Here is a 19857-nt window from a genome sequence, read left to right as displayed (position 1 = left end):
ATCACATTCATGTGAGTGTTATTTGTTCTTTTTAGTTATACATGACGATAGACTCCATTTGAACGGCTTTATACAAACATGAAATATATCTTATTGTAATTAGGATCTCAGTCTTGAGGATGTACACAATGTTGAGATTCTAAATGGTGGATTATGGAATTCTTTTACAATAACTGAGACTGTGTCAGGCTGTTTGCTAATAGTGGGTATCTGTACTGGATGAAATCAGAACACTAAATGGCATTGTATTCATCTAAATAATATAAAGAAACAAAAGTTTCCTTCAAATTTCCTGCCCAATGACTGTTTTATTTTCTGCTTGGGTTTGAAAGAAAACTGGTGTGAAAGTTGTGGATGTCCATTCTACTATTCTCTTCCTTTAAAAATTAGGAAATAGTATATTTTATATTTACAATGATAAAATATAGCCCAAAAATAATTATTTGGAAAATATGGAGAACATTAAATTGGTAATGCTTCAAGGCTCACATTCCAGAGAAAACTTCAATAAACACAGTGTAATTCCTTTTGGCAGTTTTTTTTACAAAACTGCAATCATTTATGTAGTTTTGGGAAACTTCTTTTCTCTGGAAATATGTCATGAGCATTATCCTCCATTGTTTTTAACACTTCTCTAAGACTACAATTTGCATTGGTAATATTACATGTGACTTTATGTCATTTCACTTGTTACACCATGGCCATCATATGCCAGAATTTCAGTATCTTAGAGGAAATAATATAGCAATTACTAAAGTATAATTTAACTTGAAATAAGAGACTGTGTGCAATGTCATTTATTTTTATATTCTGATCTAATTGTTGGAACTGTCCATTAAAATGTCAAATAATAATAATGCATTTTAATGACTTTTAGGAAAATACTTCCAGCATCTCAACACTTGAAATTATATTGATCAACACTTTGAGAGAGATGATTTTATCATCTTAATAATTTATCTTCCTCAGTCTAGTTTCCCAAAAGTTTGTACCAAGAATGAATCCTGTATTCTATCAAATGCTCTTGCACATAGAGTTAGATGGCAGTGAATCTTATTTTTGTAACTAATTCACTTCATATATTATCTTGACAATCTTTCAGGCATTAATGTGGAATTCCAAGCATTAATAAAAAATAAGGAATTTCACTTCTGTACCTTGTATGCTTTGCATATACAGTCATAAATTGGATTGACCAAAACTTTATTGGCTCTGACACATTTGGGTAAAATGACATTTTAATTTCATAAAATAATTTGTAACAATTTTTCACATTAAAGTCTTAGATAGCATATAAATTATTTGTTTCTTAAAATCCCAGTAGTTATTCTGCACCCAGTGTCCATTTGGAAAGTCTCAAATTGGAGCCCTGCTATATATCACAATATAAATGGCATGGTTTGTGTTGAATAAATAAGTAAATGAAGTATGCTATGAAAGTAGGAAGCAAAGGGTTGTGTGACATAGCAGGAGCATCACCCTCCCAATAGAAGGTGACAAAGTTTCCTAGAAAAAAAGAACATCTGAATTGAAAGAAGTCCTTCTAGTTTAAGAAAACAGCATGTACAAAGGCAAAAAGAAAAAAGATTTTAGTGTTTCAGGATGACTAAACGACACTGAGCATGGTCATTGCAGAGCACTGGAAGTGTCACTAGTGGTTTCAGAATTTCTACTTCAAAGGGACCAAAGAATGATTGCATGATTGGCGGGAGTCTTTTAAGCTGTGTTGCATAGGCAGCACATAGTTTTTCGTCAGACTATATTCCTCTGTTGGTGTGACTTTTATGAGGATGCTGATGAGGAATATTCCAGGGCAAACCCACCCAGTAATTCCTTACTGGACACCAAAATGGGAAGAGAAATATCAGAAATGAGAGGAGGAATGAAAATGAGGGAGACAAGATAGACTTTTTGTGATGGGTTAACTATATTTATGGCAACATGACTTTTTTTCTTTCTCTTAAAATCATCCTTAATTATGAAAAAATGTGCACCTTGCCTAAAAGATTTTGAACAGAGAATAAGGAAACCACGTTTTCTTCGTGCCTATTTTTCCAAGAACCCTACTCTAGAATACAAATGTTTAGTGAACTTTATTTAACTACTTTATTTAACTTTACTTGACTACTTTTCCTTCTTTTCTTCTTCTTCTCTTCCCTGCCCTCCCACTCTTCTAAACAATTGTGAAGAATTAATTAAAACTGCTATCTTAACTCTTTCCTTTGTGGAATAAGTCCCTGTGGCCAATGTGCCTAGACAGGAAAGGAAAGATAGGAAGAAGGGAATAGTTTTCAATATGCTGATATTGGTTCTATTACTTTTTTAGCCTTATCAAAAATCACTGTCCAAGGGTTAATCTCCAACAGGAAGACAAATGTAAAGGGGAAAAAATGAAGATTAAATTATTTTTCCCATCCTGTCTTGATCCTGATAGGAAGAAAGTCCTGTCATCTTGTGACCACCCCCCCCCCAAGTAGTAAGTCCTTCATCTATATCTTCAAGCTCTTGGGATACAAACAAGTCAAAAAAATCTATACTTATGTGATATATATGATTCAAAATGAATATTTTCATTCTATCACCACAACTCAGAGGACACAAGCTAGAACAGTGAAGAAATAAAAGAATAAAAGATTAAATCCTTTATATAATATGTTTACACTCATGTTTAAGCATCTTAAAAGTAAGTATGAAATAATTGGGACACAACTAAGTTTCTAATTATATAGTTTGAAGTTATAAGTAGACAGAATTTCAGAAAATATGAGTTGGGAGGAAAAGGGTAGAAAAGGCCAAAACTTCGGCCAAATTATATTGCTATATTGTGTGCATGTCCAAATATCAACAAATCTCATCATTATGTATGACTATGATGCACCAATAAAAAATGTGAAAAAAGAAAAAATGTTAATTTGTGAAGCATAACTCAAAAGGATACAAAATTCAGAGAAGAAAACAAAAGGCCAAAATTAAGGTAACTGAAGTTCCTGAAGTGTTTACTGATTTTGAGAGGAAAGCCAAAGGCTAAGAATTCCAGGTGTGTGTTTGCCAGAGGCAAATAAAATGGTAAGGGTTCTCAGGCCATTATTCCTGATTATGCTAATCCTCATAATTGTGAAATTCCTTACTACATGTGGAAAATTAAGGATGCTATGATCCAGCCTTCAGAGATTTCTGTCATAACACTTAAGGTCAGAAATAAAACAAACTGTCTTGATTCCTGTGTAAGTGTAACACATTTTTCTAATAGTTTTCTGTTGTTTAAAATCGGTATAGGAATCTGTGACATATAGTCTGCTCTGGTGGTTAAGAGGGCTGACTCTAGAACCATGAATAAAATATTCAATTCTAGTTTGATCATCTATTATATCATGACCTTGTGAAAGTTATTTCAATTTTTGTGTCTTTGTTTGTTCCACATAAAATGGGAGTTTAAAGTGATATTTGTATTACAGAGTTGCCCTGAAGTTTAAATCAGTTAACACATTCAATGAATTACATTAATCTAATATACTTACAGCAAACTCAGTATAAAATAGCCAGTATTAGTTTAGTCATTTACAGAAGATTCATGGCCAAAAATCTTAAAAAAATAGGAAAATCCATGGATGCATTACAAAGCATCAAATATAATAAATGAAATAATAGATATATTAATATTATTCTGTGCAATGATAGGAATATGCCTAGAAAACATAAAATATACACCTAAAGGCAAGTGGTAGAGAAAAAGGAATGGAGAATTTAGATTGACTGGAAATGTATACAAGTAAGGAGGAAGGTAATGTTTGGTGATTTAAATTGAAGGACAGAATTATAGGCCCTAGAAAATCTGTGCATGGTTGTGTGTGGTGATTCACACCTGTAATCCCAGCAGCTCAGGAGGCTGAGGCAGAAAAGTCACAAGTTCAAGGCCAGCTTCAGCAATTAGCAAGTCCCTGTCCAATCAATCAATCAATAAATAAAAAGTGCTGGGCATGTGTGGCTCAGTGGTTGAGGGCCCCTGGGTTCAATCTCTGGTATGTGCACCCCACAAAAAGGAAACAAAATCTCCGCATAATGGCAGCACAGATCCCTTTGTGCCAGCTAGTTGGTTTAAACCAAACTCCAATGAATCTCAGAATATTGACTGATTACATGTCCCACAGATCAGGAAATATTCATTTTCATCAATGACATTTCCCAACTTCTATCCACATTTTTTTAAAAATCAACTTTTCTTTCTAAGCCAATCAAGGAGATTTTAAAATTGTAGTTTATTACAGCTACAAATAAGAATTATATATTTATTTTGTTATATTTCATTATATTCTATTCTCACATAGTTTTAGATGACATGTTGAAGCTATCTTATTGTACTTGCCACCTAATAGATGTTATCTAATTTAATTCTCACAAAAAATACCAAATAATTAATAACATCCTCCATTTTTTCAGGCTGAAGTTAGTAGCTGAGCTAGCTGAAACTCAAAATAGTTAGGTAACTTACAATGGATCATACTGAAGATAAGTAGCATGGCACTAAATCTACATGGTACTTTAATTTTGAATGAGCTTTATTAGAATAGTTTTATTTCAAAACATTCATTAATAAAGAGATTTTAAGGTATACATATTTGAATGCAGTTTGTCTTAAATTTATATATAATAAAAGGCCTGGCACTTCTCAGCACAATTCCAAGTCTCGGTTGCTATTTGACGCTAGGTAGTATTACCTATTTTTCAGTGTCTCTTTCATCATTAGTAAAATTAATATACTATCCCTGCTGTTACTGATTCCAGGACATGTTCTGAAAAATCAAAATAAATAAATAATGGAAGTAAAATGATTAGATATAATACATCAAAAGTTCAGATTTCCCTGAGTCGCCTCCTGATATGAACTCTGTAGATGACAAGGGCACATGAAGATGGGGAATTATTCTGCAGTGACTGAATTCTTTCTGGTGGGGCTTTCTCAATACCCAGAACTACAGCGTTTTCTCTTTGTGCTCTGCCTCATCATGTACAAGATTATCCTACTAGGAAACAGTCTCCTCATTATCATCACCATCCTGGATCCTCGCCTCCATACCCCTATGTACTTCTTTCTTGGAAATCTTTCATTCTTAGACATCTGTTACACATCATCGTCCATTCCCTCAGTGCTTATTATATTTATGTCAGAGAGAATATCCATCTCCTTTCTTAGCTGTACTCTACAGATGTTTTTCACCCTTGGCTTGGGCTCCACAGAATGTGTCCTTCTGGCTGTGATGGCCTATGACAGGTATGTAGCCATCTGCAATCCACTGAGGTACCCCATCATCATGAACAAGGTGTTATACATGCACTTGGCTGCGTGGTCCTGGGCCATAGGCTGCATGAACTCCTTAGTGCAAACAGTCATGGCAATGGTGTTGCCTTTCTGTGGTAACAATGTTATTGATCATCTTACCTGTGAGATCCTGGCTCTTCTAAAACTAGTGTGCTCAGATATATCAATGAATGTGCTTATTATGACAGTGGCAAGTGTTGTTTTATTGGTAATTCCTCTGCTGTTAATTTTTGTATCCTATATTTTCATTCTCTCTTCCATCCTAAAAATTAATTCTGCGGAGGGGAGAAAAAAAGCCTTTTCTACCTGTTCAGCCCACCTGACTGTGGTGATCTTATTCTATGGGTCAGCCCTTTTTATGTACATATAGCCCAAGTCAAACACCACCAAAGTATCTGATGAAATCATTGGACTGTCTTATGGAGTGATAACCCCAATGTTGAACCCCATCATCTATAGTCTGAGGAATAAGGAAGTAAAAGAGGCTGTGAAGAAAATTTCGAACAGATACTTGCATCTAACAAAAGTATGAAAGGCCATGAAACGTGATTCTCTCAACACGGGATCAGATCAGGTGTTTTATAGTCACAGAAAAAGTCTGCTTGTAAGGCTATACATGGGACTCCGTTCTTTTCAACATGGAATGCTCATATAAAGCTTCTGAATATTGTCCTGTTTGCAGTCTCTCTATGTGCACAGCTCCTCTAATTAGTCTCTAAACATCTTTCCATCGTATGCATCTTATTCTCTCTGCCTCTGCTATCTCCTCTATTTTTCTTTCTTCCTCATTTTTTACTCCTTCTTCTCCCTTGTCTCTTTCTCCTCTTTGTTCTTCCCCTCAACTCTCCTTCATCTATTTCATCTCCCTTCCTTTTGTACTCTCAGTCTCATTTCTCTGTCATTTTAATTTGAACATGTATTGATTTATTTTTGTCTGGAATCCACTCTTCTGTTAAAAGTATCCTTCTTTTGATGAATCCACAGTCCATCCACTTGAGTTTGTATAGTTCTGGACAGAGCTGATCCAATCCTTTGAAAATAGTATAAGCACTTAACATTGGCCTAAGTGATTAAAAACAAAATCCTTCCTGCCACAGTGATTGATTTAACATTTCAAGTGAGCCAAGTCAGGCTATTTAAACTCAATCTGTACTGTCCCTGTATGAGAAAAAAAAAGGGAACACTTCCTGCTAGAGCTGCTAAGTAGGTAGAGTATTCATCTGGAAGCAATCTTTGCCCATACATGGAGAAAGTATAAATGAAAGATAAAACAAGAGTTGTGAGAGGGAGGGGGAGGGGATGTCTGATGCACTGATTTTAGCTTCTTGATTAAGCTGTGTGTAAAGTCAAATTCCCAAGCATTTTTTGCTTATATGAGTTATATTATTTATATATTCTTATATTAGTCAATTAGTTAATTGAATAATTAGAGTCAATAAAAATAATTTCTTTAAAAACTAACTTTGAATTGGACTCTTAATTACTTACAATCAAATAGTCCTAACTAATGTATTCCTTTGTCACCTCTCCATTCTTATTTTAAGGCAAAAAAATTGTGGGGATAGATTACTTAAGTAGCCCCAAGTTCTCCAGAACCCAGGGATCCTTATTTTCCTTTCTGTAATTAAATTATGATCATATAATTTCTGTTCTGAATGTAAGTAAATACTCTAGTCAACTCCCCAATAATTTCTTTTATTTATTTGTTTATTTTTATTTATAAATGACAGGGGTATGCATTACAATTCTTATTATACATATAGAGCACAATTTTTCATATCTCTGGTTGTATACAAAGTATATTTACACCAATTCATGTCTTCGTACATGTACTTTGGATAATAATGACTATCACATTCTACCATCATTTCTAACCCCATACCCTCTTCCTTCCCCTCCATACCTCTGCCCTATCTAGAGTTCATCTATTCCTCCCATGGTCCTTCTCCCTATTCCACTATGAATCAGCCTCCTTATATCAGAGAAAACATTCAGCATTTGGCTTTTGGGGATTGGCTAACTTAGCATTATCTTCTCTAGCTCCATCCATTTTCCTGCAAATGCCATGATTTTATTCTCTTTTATTGCTGAGTAATATTCCATTATGTATATATGCCACATTTTTTAATCCATTCATTTCTTGTAGGGTATCTAGGTTGGTTCAACAGTTTATCTATTGTGAATTGTGCTGCTATAAACATTGATATAGTTGTTTCCCTGTAGTCTTCTCAGCAAAAGAAACAAACTGTGAGGTGAACAGAGAGCCTACATTTTGGGGAGCAAATCTTTACCCCTCACACATCAGATAGAGCACTAATCTACAGGGTATGTAAGAACTCAAAAAGTTAAACACCAAACAAACAAATAACCCAATCAATAAATAGGCCAAGGACCTGAACAGACACTTCTCAAATGATAATATACAATCAGTCAACAAATATATGAAAAAAATGTTCATCATTGCTACCAATTTGAGAAATGCAAATCAAAACCACTCTAAGATTTCATCTCACTCCAGTCAGAATGGCAGCTATTATGAATACAAACAACAATAGGTGTTGGTGAGGATGTGGGGGAAAAGGCACACTCATACACTGCTGTTGGGACTACAAATTGGTGCAGCCAGTATGGAGATTTCTCCCCAATAATTTCTAAGCAGTGTTTACGTTTTCTAACATTCTGGTTTTCATTTTTGCCCCAGACTATCATTCTAAACTTTACTACCATTCCTTGGGTAATCTTAAATACCTCTTTGTTTTAAAACTCAACAGTATATTTTGCCCACAAAGAATAGACATAAGTCTCCTAAATAACCATATTCTACAGATCACTATATTTAACATTCTTCTGTAGGCTGAAAGATAAGATCAGTGAGACAGCAAGAAAAACATCACTGTTTTTGTTATTTCTTAGCCATGTCAATGCCCATGTCCTCTCTCAAGTCTATTTTCCTCTTTATCGCTTTCCTGCTACCAGGTTGATATTGTCTATTCATTTTTAAAATAACAGTGCTTAGTGACCAGGAAATTGGGCCTTAATGATTTTAAAATATTAAAGTCCAATCTACAAGAACCTTGAATGATGAGTTCTGTTTGAAAATATATCAAGCTGCACACTTAGGATTTGTCCACTCTCAAAAAGGATTCAATAAAGTAATGTACAACCCATTGCCTGCCTCACATAATAAATATTAGAATAATCATCACAACTCTTCTAATACTAAGGTCCACATGATTCATTCTTAACAATGGAAGTATCATGATTGGAATCCAGCAATCAAAACCAATTTTAACATCCTTTATTTGAGTTTCTTATAAGTTCCAATACTAGAGTAATATTTTAAAAATCCCTGCTCACAGCTGCTCTGGAGCATCTCCTTCCACCATTTCCTAAGACCCAGTCTTCTTACAGTTTACATCCTTTCTTTTCTATTTCAACCTTCCTTGATCAGGATATTTTTTTCATATAAAATAGTGAATACTCTGATGGCAAGGAATTTAGAATGACATGGATTTCCAAGAAAATGAACATTTGAGCCCTAACTTCGGAGGGGGGGGAAGCTGTTAAAATTCTTACAAAGATTTATCCTACAATATTAATTACCAACACAAATCTATCTTTTTTCACCACACTTCACAGATGTTATCTTTCTACCACTTTATCAACTTCTTGAGGAAGAAATTATTTCTTTGTCTTTTATTCTAATATAGGTTTTATAATGGGCCTCTGTTATGTTTCTTGTTATATGTTTTATATTTATTCAATGTAGCATAATTTGAGGATGGGCTTAGAGGTCAAGAAGAAATGATTGTGAACTATAGTTTACTAGAATTAGGAACTTTCATGTATTAGACTCTACATTTCACATGAACTATAATGTTGAATTTAGTACCTAGACTGTGGGGGGTAATTAGTATTGAATTTAAAAAAGCAAAATGTCTTATTAATGTTTTTCCAATGTCATGCAATGAAAAATACATAATTCTTCATACCTTTATACATATATACCTATCTCTTCAAATAGATTCTGCATTTCGTAAAGGGAAAATATGAAACTAATCTTTATTTAAGAGACCTTGGTATCCAGATAAAAGGCATTTATTATAAATGTGCTGACTAATTGAATACATGTGTGACTGCCTTTCTTATGCTATACGTAAATAAGGATATTTGTCATTTCCTAAATAAGCCCTACAATGGCCATTCACTCCCACAAAATTGCCAGTACTGTAATCAACCTGTAAAAACTCAAACTGCCTCTCAAAAATGTCTCCTCTAACTTAAAGCCTTTTTTTAAATCCTAGCACAATTCTTAGCTCTTCTTCCTCTGTGTTAAATTTCCATAGCAAACTATTTAGGTTTTGGAATATTTATTATGTTAAGGTTTATATTCTCTTTACAATTAACCTTCTATTCATCGAAATTTTACCAGGGGAAAAGCCTATGACTTATCTGGTTTTTTAATCATACAATTATTAACAAAGTGGGCTTCAATAAGAACATTAACAGTGTCATTGTAGAGTGCCTTTTTGTATGAAGTTTATTCACTTAAGAGAATTTCATTTTCATACAATATGGGAAATATGACTGTGATATACAAAATATATGCAAATACAAAAGAAAAAAATTCTGGTTAAACTAATATGCCCTGTTTTATATATAGTATTTTTTTAATTCTGGGCATCAGAAGATTGACTGTTAACAGATTGGCATAGTCTACCTAATCCATTTTCACATACATATAATCTCTGAGCTACTTACAGAGACTTGACAATAACCAAAAGAAAAAAGACATTAATATGAAGAACAATGAGTCCTATATGTGTGCCTCAGCCCTGAGAATGAGCATAATAGGCATTTTAAATATAACCAGTCCAAAACAGAAAGTTGATTTCCCTATCCTCAAACGACTTCTCAAGTCTTGATCATCTCAGGAAGTACAGCACCACACAGGAATGCCCATCCAACCCACCAGCACAATTTAGTGTGATCACCTCCATTGCTACCATACTATTCCAAGCCACATGGTCTTACCTATGCTAATACAAAAGCTCCCCGAATCCAGACTTTTTTTCTCCCACAACTCCACTTTTGTTTTCCCACAATTCATTCTTTGCACATCAAACAGAGTTTTGTTTTTAGAATGGCACATACTTAAGTCATAGAACAGATAAAAACCTGTCTATTTTTAAAATCAGAATAGTGGCTGTCATTGTGGGTGAGGGGTGATTTCAGGTATCAACTGGGCTGGGGCATGAGGGAATATTCTGAGGCTATATTAATGTTCTGTAACTTGATAGGTGTTTCATGAAACAGGCATGCATTTGTTAGAACTTTCTTACATTCACATTTGTTTATTGAAATTGTTTAAAAGGAAAACTAAATACATATTAAACTCTAGTTAATAATAAAGATGCTCAACTATTGAAATAAAAGTGTAATGATATCTATAGTTTGGTTAGAAATGCACCCAAAAAAAATGACCTGGACTTAATGTAGGGATACAGGGATAAATACACAGAATGAGATAAGCAAATCTAGTAAAATATGGATGGTAGAATCTAGTTGGTAAATATATACGTATAATAATTTTTTTCAGTTTTTCTTTATGTTTCAAATTTTCACAGTGCATATACAAAAAAAACTGTCAAAAACTGGCAGGAATACAGCTCTTGAATGAATTTTATATTCATGCATGAATGAGACAAGGACATAATTTGGATCCTAAATGATATCATTATAAATTCTCTCAAACTTAGTTTAAGAAAAAGTTCTACTACTTTAAAAAGGAAAACATAATAATAGGTTATTTACAACTTTTAAAAGAGAGAAGTTAAAAATAAATTTTAATGGTCTCTATGAAACTTAATTTCCTATATTGAACTCTTGTCAAGGTTTCAGTTGCTAATCCTTGGGGAATTACCACAAGGGGAGAAGGAAAGTGAAGAAAAGTAAGACATCAGAAGATTTACTAGAATTAAGTTCAAAGATAATAGAGAAAAGGAAAACAATAAATTTGTTTGATATGATGTGTTGTTGATGGTGGTCATTCATGTGTTTTTGGCTTTTTCTGACAGAACTAGTGATTCCCCTGTCATACTAGACTATACAGGCTTTAGCAAAAGAAATTGGGCTCTTCCTACAGCATGTGTTTTGTAAGTATACACCTTTTCACTAAATTAAAGCCAAGAAGATTTTGATGATGCCATTCATGTATTCACAAGATATTTGCCTATACACCTTGTAACGCTGATACCCTTAAAACAATCAAGTTACATAATCACAATTCCCAGAGATTTTTTTCTGACTTGGAACCTCTATAAAAAATAAGTTGAAGTTTAATTCCAAGAATTAATCTATAAATTTGCTGAACTGATTCTATTCCATGCTACTCATGTTCTCACATCAGATATGTGACAAAAATTATTATAAATATGAAGTACCATTGGGTAAGGCTAATGTAAATGAACAGTAGTAATATTATAATAATAATTCAGGCGATTACAGAACACAGGTGTTAATATGTAGGCTGTACTCTATATCATTATTTAAAGTGGGAGATGAGACTACTCAATATAATGAATACTAATGGTATTAGTGATGAAAAGCCTATTGAGTTTTATGCTCCTCATGAAAGTTAAAGTGTTGAGAGACAGCAAAAATGAACACATCAGTGACTGAATAACAAGTGAAATAAATTACTTAAGACATAAATCAAGAAAATTAGATGGCAAAGACTATATACCATAATGATCTGGGTTCAGAAGGAATGATGTCTTTGTGAGAAATACACGAAGATTTAGGTATCTTAATGTCTTACACTCCATCATACAGTGGAATGGTATTCAGGAACAAGAAAAGAAACAACCCCATGGTAAATAAAAAATAATTATGTAAGAGTCATAGATCAAAATAGATTTGAGAGAGTGACTCATATTTTTAACTGAACTAGACTAGGAAATTTAATATGTTTTTAAACTAGTTGTCTCACTACAATAGTGAGGTCATTAGAATGATTATGTAGAATATAGTGTGTACAAAACTAAATAATGTTTCTATATGTATATTATGACATTGATATTTGCCTTATATCTCTTCTTTAAGATACCAAATTATGAAATACATAATTTATGTTATAAAGCTTTTTAAATTTATAACATAAAGAGTAAAATGATAACACCTAGAATAAAGCTCTGTCTGCAGAAGATATCTTTTTGGTTTCTTGTATGTACAATCCAGTCTAGATTTTATATTATGATTTTGCATGCTCATTTAAATATTAAAATCTAAAACTTATGAAAGGTGGTTTCAATTAATCATTTGTATAATATGTAACAATGTTTACCTAATGCTTAAAGCAAAGTAATTCACTTTTAAAAAGTAAATACAAGTATATAAGCATGTTTATAAATTAGCAAAATGTAATGATAAGTCTTTCACCTCTTTTGTTAGGTTGATTCCCAAGTATTTTATTTTTTTGAGGATATTGTGAATGGAGTGGTTGTCCTCATTTCCATTTCAGAGGATTTGTTGCTGATATACAGGAATGCCTTTGATTTATGCCTGTTGATTTTATATCCTTCCACTTTGCTGAATTCATTTATTAGCTCTAATAGTTTCTTTGCAGACCCTTTTGGGTCTGCTAGGTATAGAATCATGTCATCTGCAAATAGTGATAATTTGAGTTCTTCTTTTCCTATTTTTATGCCTTTAATTTCTTTCGTCTGTCTAATTGCTCTGGCCAGTGATTCGAGAACTATGTTGAACAGAAGTGGTGAGAGAGGGCATCCCTGTCTTGTTCCAGATTTTAGAGGGAATGCCTTCAGTTTTTCTCCATTCAGAATGATGCTAGCCTGAGGCTTAGCATAGATTGCTTTTACAATATTGAGGTATGTTCCTATTATCCCTAGTTTTTCTAGATTTTTGAACATAAAGGGATGCTGTACTTTGTCGAATGCTTTTTCTGCATCTATAGAGATGATCATATGGTTCTTATTTTTAAGCCTATTGATGTGGTGAATAACATTTATTGATTTCCGTATATTGAACCAGCCTTGCATCCCAGGGATAAATCCTACCTGATCATGGTGCACAATTTTTTTGATATGTTTTTGTATCCGATTCGCCAGAATATTATTGAGGATTTTTGCATCTAGGTTCATCAGACATATTGGTCTGTAGTTTTCTTTCTTTGAAGTGTCTTTGTCTGGTTTAGGAATCAGGGTGATGTTGGCCTCGTAGAATGAATTTGGAAGTTCTCCCTCTTTTTCTATTTCCTGGAAATAGCTTGAAAAGTATTGGTATTAGTTTCTCTTTAAAGGTTTTGTAAAAATCTGCTGTATACCCATACAGAACCCTAAAGAGAGAAATAGAAGAAGATCTTAGAAGATGGAAAAATATACCCTGTTCATGGATAGGTAAAACTAACATCAACAAAATGGCGATATTAGCAAAAGTTCTCTATAGGTTTAATGCAATGCCAATCAAAATCCCAACGGCATTTCTTGTAGAAATAGAGAAAGCAATCATGAAATTCATATGGAAAAATAAAAGACCCAGAATAGCAAAAACAATGCTAAGCAGGAAGTGTGAATCAGGCGGTATAGCGATACCAGACTTCAAACTATACTACAGAGCAATAGTAACAAAAACAGCATGGTACTGGTACCAAAACAGGCAGGTGGACCAATGGTACAGAATAGAGGACACAGAAACCAATCCACAAAATTACAACTATCTTATATTTGATAAAGGGGCTAAAAACATGCAATGGAGGAAGGATAGCATCTTCAACAAATGGTGCTGGGACAACTGGAAATCCATATGCAACAAAATGAAACTGAATCACTTTCTCTTGCCATGCACAAAAGTTAACTCAAAGTGGATCAAGGAACTTGATATCAAATCAGAGAATCTGCGTCTGATAGAAGAAAAAGTTGGCTACGATCTACATACTGTGGGGTCGGGCTCCAAATTCCTCAATAGGACACCCATAGCACAACAGTTAATAACTAGAATCAACAAATGGGATTTACTCAAACTAAAAAGTTTTTTCTCAGCAAAAGAAACAGTAAGAGAGGTAAATAGGGAGCCTACATCCTGGGAACAAATCTTTACTTCTCACACTTCAGACAGAGCCCTAATATCCAGAATATACAAAGAACTCAAAAAATTAGACAATAGGATAACAAATAACCCAATCAACAACTGGGCCAAGGAACTGAACAGACATTTCTCAGAGGAGGACATACAATCAATCAACAAGTACATGAAAAAATGCTCACCATCTCTAGCAGTCAGAGAAATGCAAATCAAAACCACCCTAAGATACCATCTCACTCCAGTAAGATTGGCAGCCATTATGAAGTCAAACAACAACAAGTGCTGGCAAGGATGTGGGGAAAAGGGTTCACTTGTACATTGCTGGTGGGACTGCAAATTGGTGCGGCCAATTTGGAAAGCAGTATGGAGATTTCTTGGAAAGCTGGGAATGGAACCACCATTTGACGCAGCTATTCCCCTTCCCGGTCTATTCCCTAAAGACCTAAAAAGAGCATACTACAGGGACACTGCTACATCCATGTTCATAGCAGCACAATTCACAATAGCAAGACTGTGGAACCAACCTAGATGCCCTTCAATAGACGAATGGATTAAAAAAATGTGGCATTTATACACAATGGAGTATTACTCTGCATTAAAAAATGACAAAATCATAGAATTTGCAGGGAAATGGATGGCATTAAAGCAGATTATGCTAAGTGAAGCTAGCCAATCCCTTAAAAACAAATGTCAAATGTCTTCTTTGATATAAGGAGAGTAACTAAGAACAGAGTAGGGACGAAGAGCATGAGAAGAAGATTAACATTAAACAGGGATGAGAGGTGTGAGGGAAAGGGAGAGAGAAGGGAAATTGAATGGAAATGGAAGGAGACCCTCAGGGGTATACAAAATTACATACAAGAGGAAGTGAGGGGAAAGGGGAAAAAATATAAGGGGGAGAAATGAATTACAGTAGAGGGGGTAGAGAGAGAAGAGGGGAGGGGGGATAGTAGAGGATAGGAAAGGCAGCAGAATACAACAGACTCTAGTATGGCAATATGTAAATCAATGGATGTGTAACTGATGTGATTCTGCAATCTGTATACGGGGTAAAAATGGGAATTCATATCCCACTTGAATCAAAGTGTGAAATATGATATATCAAGAACTATGTAATGTTTTGAACAACCAACAATAAAAATTAATTTAAAAAATGTAATGATAAGAATAAATGGCTAAATGGAAGTGAGGATATTGGTCTAACAATGTCATGATGCTTCCCACACAGAATACTTACAGTAGCCTTTAAAAATTTCAGCTAAACTTGCTCTTTTTAATGAATGATCTTATATCTTAATATCATATAACATCATTTGTTTCAGAAATGCTTCAAGAGAATAAAAAATGTCAGCAAAAAGCATAAGGCTCTTATCAATGGAATAATATCTTCAAATTATCCAAATAAAATAACTGAAAACTGTGAATTCTATATCTAATTAGCCTTTCATGAGAGAAGGCAAAATAAATACATTTTTAGGGGAAAAAAAGAAAGAGATTTTATCATCCAAACAATCCTAGAAAAAAAAATCCCTAACTTAAAAGAATTAAATTAAAACTAAAATACAATAAACAATGAAATTGCTAAATTTATAGGTATATATAAACTGTCACTGGCTTTGTAAGGAAAAGAAAGAATAAATTAAGGACTTAAAAACAAGGTAAAAAAGAATAGACACAACATGGAAGATGATAAGAGAGGTTAAATGTAAACATTTTAAGGCCCTTGTACACCCATCTTTATGTTAAGGCAATCGTGTGTGTGTGTGTGTGTGTGTGTGTGTGTGTGTGTGGTGTGTATGTTGTATGTTTGTGTTGTGGTGTATATGAGACAGAGAATGAGAGAGAGAGAGAGAGAGAAAGAGAGAGAGAGAGAGAGAGAGAGAGAGAGAGAGAGAGAATGTGCTCTCATAATAGAAAAATGTTTTAAAATGTACTACAGTATTCATAAAATTAAGGAAAAGGAAGCAAGTTTCAATGAATACCAAAGACATTAAAACCACAATCCATGGTCACAATATAACACACATTACAAATTCACATCAAAAGACCCCCCAAAACAATGACTTTTAAATGTTGAAATTTGTGTAAATTCACAATAGTATTTGAAAGTGAGAAGAAGCTGCAGGTTGAAATTTGGTTTTTTGGATGTAATAGATTTGCTATAATGTAAAACCCAACAGGATGACAGAATGGTCAAATTAAAATGCATAAAATTTGCTGTAAGATGTATGGAGAATTATTTTCTTTATTAAAAAATTCTTATAACTTATAATTCTTATAAACATGCATATTTGTAAAAATGATCTCCTGCATCAAGTACTTGCATATTCAGAGATGACTTATAAACTCATCTTGTAGGAGCTCATTATTTTTGAAAGATTTCCATACTGAATTCTGGACATATGACCAAGAAACTGATGAAACAAAAAAAAAAATTGGAATTAAAAAATACTTTTAAATAATTCAAAGTTTAAAAATCATAATGAAAATTTAAAATATTTAAAATCTTAATGATAATAAAATTACAATCAAAATTTGTGTAATAAATGAATTATGTGTTCAAACACATACAATGGAAAATAAGAAAGATGGAAAATTAATACTCTAAGAATCCAGGAAGCTTAAAAATTTAGGAAAAAAAACAGGAAATAAAGAAATCCAATGACAGGTAGAAGACTAATAAGTAGTTTAAAAATTTTAGTAAGACATAACAAAAGTACAAAAACAAATTTAAAAATGGGCAAGGAAGTTGAATAGGCATATTTTCCAAAGAGGACATGAGAATCGCCAAAAGGAACAGGAGGAGATGCTCAATATCACTAATTATTAAATAAATGCAAATCAAAAATACAGTGAGATACTACTTCACACCCATTAAGATGAATACTATCAAAATAACAAAAATAACATGTGCTAGAGAGGATATAATGATATTGGAACCCATGTACTCTGCTAGTAGAAATGTAAAATGGTACAGCCACAATGGAAATAGTATGACAGTTCCTCAAAAACTTAAAAGTGCAATTACCATACAGAGCAGCAATTCCACATCTTAGTACACAACACCAAATAAATAAATAAATAAATAAATAAGTGAAGGTATGATCTCCAAGAGATATGTATATATCCATGTTCATAACAGCATTATTACAATAGCTAAAACACAGAAGTAACACATGTTATCTCTCTAAAGATATATGAATAGCAAAATGTGGTGTATATTTACAACATAATATCATTCAGTCTTAAAAAGGAAGAAAATTTTGACAGACTCCATAGATGAACCTTGAAGACATTATGCTAAATTGAAATAAGCCAGTCACAAAAAAGACAAATACCATCAGAGCCTATTAATATGAAGTACCTATTCAAGTAGTAAAATGCACAGACAGAAAGTAGAAAGGTGCTTTCCAAAAGCAGAAAAATAGAAGAAGGGAGATTGAATGTGGCTCCCAAATGCATGGCTTCTACTGGCCTTCCTCCATCTTAGGACACTACAGCCATCACCATAGTCCTCCTCACATAGTAGCCTCTACCTTGGAACATCTGACAGGGTATGGATGAATCTTCCTCTCATAGCAACACATGCCACAGCTCTACATCTCCTAACAGACCTCCCAAAGCTATCCTACAGCCTGCCCTTTCAGCTCCATCTCTGAAAGTGGTAGTTTCCATTTTGCGACACCTCCATGCCATCTTGGGTTATCTTCTTCTCTCTGACACCACCACTTTCAGTATAGATCTGATGCTACTGCCACCACCAACTAGGGAAGTGGCCACTTCCATCTAGGGACAACAGCCAGGACCCAGAAGACCATCATCAAGTTCCTGCAGACCTGGTTACACCAGAAGTATCACTGCTAGGTCTAATCACTGCTGATAGCCACCATCTTGTTAGAGAGGCAGAAGAGAACCTTAGATGGGGTTTCCTCTTTCTCTCCTTTCTCCTGTTAATAGCCAACTTATTTTGAGTCATCTTTCACTTTGCCTATGATCTAACACCTCTATTTTCTCAGCTCCAACCTCATAAACTTCATACCCTTTACCTTCACTCCACTTCTGCCTTTGCTCACCAGTACAAACTGTAGACACTTTTGCAAACCTACTATTTATATTGCAGATAATAATTGAACACATCATTTAATCAATTACAAAACTAATTCATTAAACAGGAACTACTTGGTTAAAAGCTGTGTAACACATGCATTGGGAACTGTTAATATTGATTCTCTCCTGAAAGGCAAGACAACAGAAATCTTCAGGGACACTTTAAAATTATAGGATAGAAACTGTAACACCTAAGATTCACACTGCTAAAGGGGAAGAGACACAGAAAGCATGAAAAGACAAGGGAAGAAAGTGCCCCAAACAAACCAAGATGATACAATGATAGAATCCTTTGAAAGAACAGTAGATTAAATGTCAGAGAGGGAGTTTATAATGTACATAGTTAAAATGATCTGCAAATAAGTAATGACATAATAGACCAAATAAAGGCAACAATTGATCATTTCAACAAAGAGATAAGAGAGCAAACATAGGTAGCAAAAGATTACTTCAAGAAAGAGATGGAGATTCTGAAAAGAAAAAAAAAACAAACAAACAAATCGTAGAAATGAAGGAAACAATAAATCAAATAAAAAAATCAATAGAAAGCATCACTAACAGAGTAGATCACTTGGAAGACAGAACCTCAGACAACAAAGACAAAATATTCAAATTTGAGAATAAAGTTGACCACACAGTGAAGATGATAAGAAACCATGAACAGAACCTCCAAGAATTAATTGGTCAAAAGACCAAATCTAAGATTAATTGGGATAGATGAAGGCATAAAGATACAAACAAAAGGAAAGCACGATCTCTTCAATGAAATAATATCAGAAAATTTCCCAAACATGAAGAAACAAATTGGAAAATCAAATACAAGAGGCTTACAGGACATCTAGTGCACAAAAACAACAGATCAAAAGTGAGGCACATTATAATGAAAATGCCTAGCATACAGAATAAGGAATTTTAAAAAGCTATAAGAGAAAAGTCTCAGATTACATATAGGGGAAAACCAATTTAGATCTCAGTAGATTTCTCAACCCAGACCCTCAAAGCTGGGAGATAAAGGAAAAACATATACCAAGCTTTAAAAGAAAATGAATGCCAACCAAGAATCTTATATTTAGCAAAATTAAGCTTCAGATTTGACAGCAAAACAAAAACCTTCCATGATGAACAAAAGTTAAAAGAATAAAAGAAAGCCTGCATTAGAGAACATTCTCAGCAAAATATTCCATGAGGAGAAAATGAAAAACAATAAGGAAAACCAGCAAAGGGAGGAACAACAGTAAAGTAAAAGCCAATCAAAGGAGAAACCAAGTCAAGAAAAACACCAGAAACAGACCAAAATGACCAGGAATAAAGAAACATTTCAATAACAATCC

General features: G+C 33.7%; 1 pseudogene; it reads left to right on the top strand.

Annotated features, from left to right (window-relative positions):
* The first annotated feature begins 4904 nt into the window (after positions 1-4904).
* On the top strand, positions 4905-5849 carry LOC143390789 (olfactory receptor 13D1-like; annotated as a pseudogene).
* Positions 5850-19857: the final 14008 nt, after the last annotated feature.

Source organism: Callospermophilus lateralis, chromosome 2, assembly GCF_048772815.1.
Source record: "Callospermophilus lateralis isolate mCalLat2 chromosome 2, mCalLat2.hap1, whole genome shotgun sequence".
NCBI classification, from domain to species: Eukaryota; Metazoa; Chordata; class Mammalia; order Rodentia; family Sciuridae; genus Callospermophilus; species Callospermophilus lateralis.
This window is presented reverse-complemented; position numbering and strand designations above follow the sequence as displayed.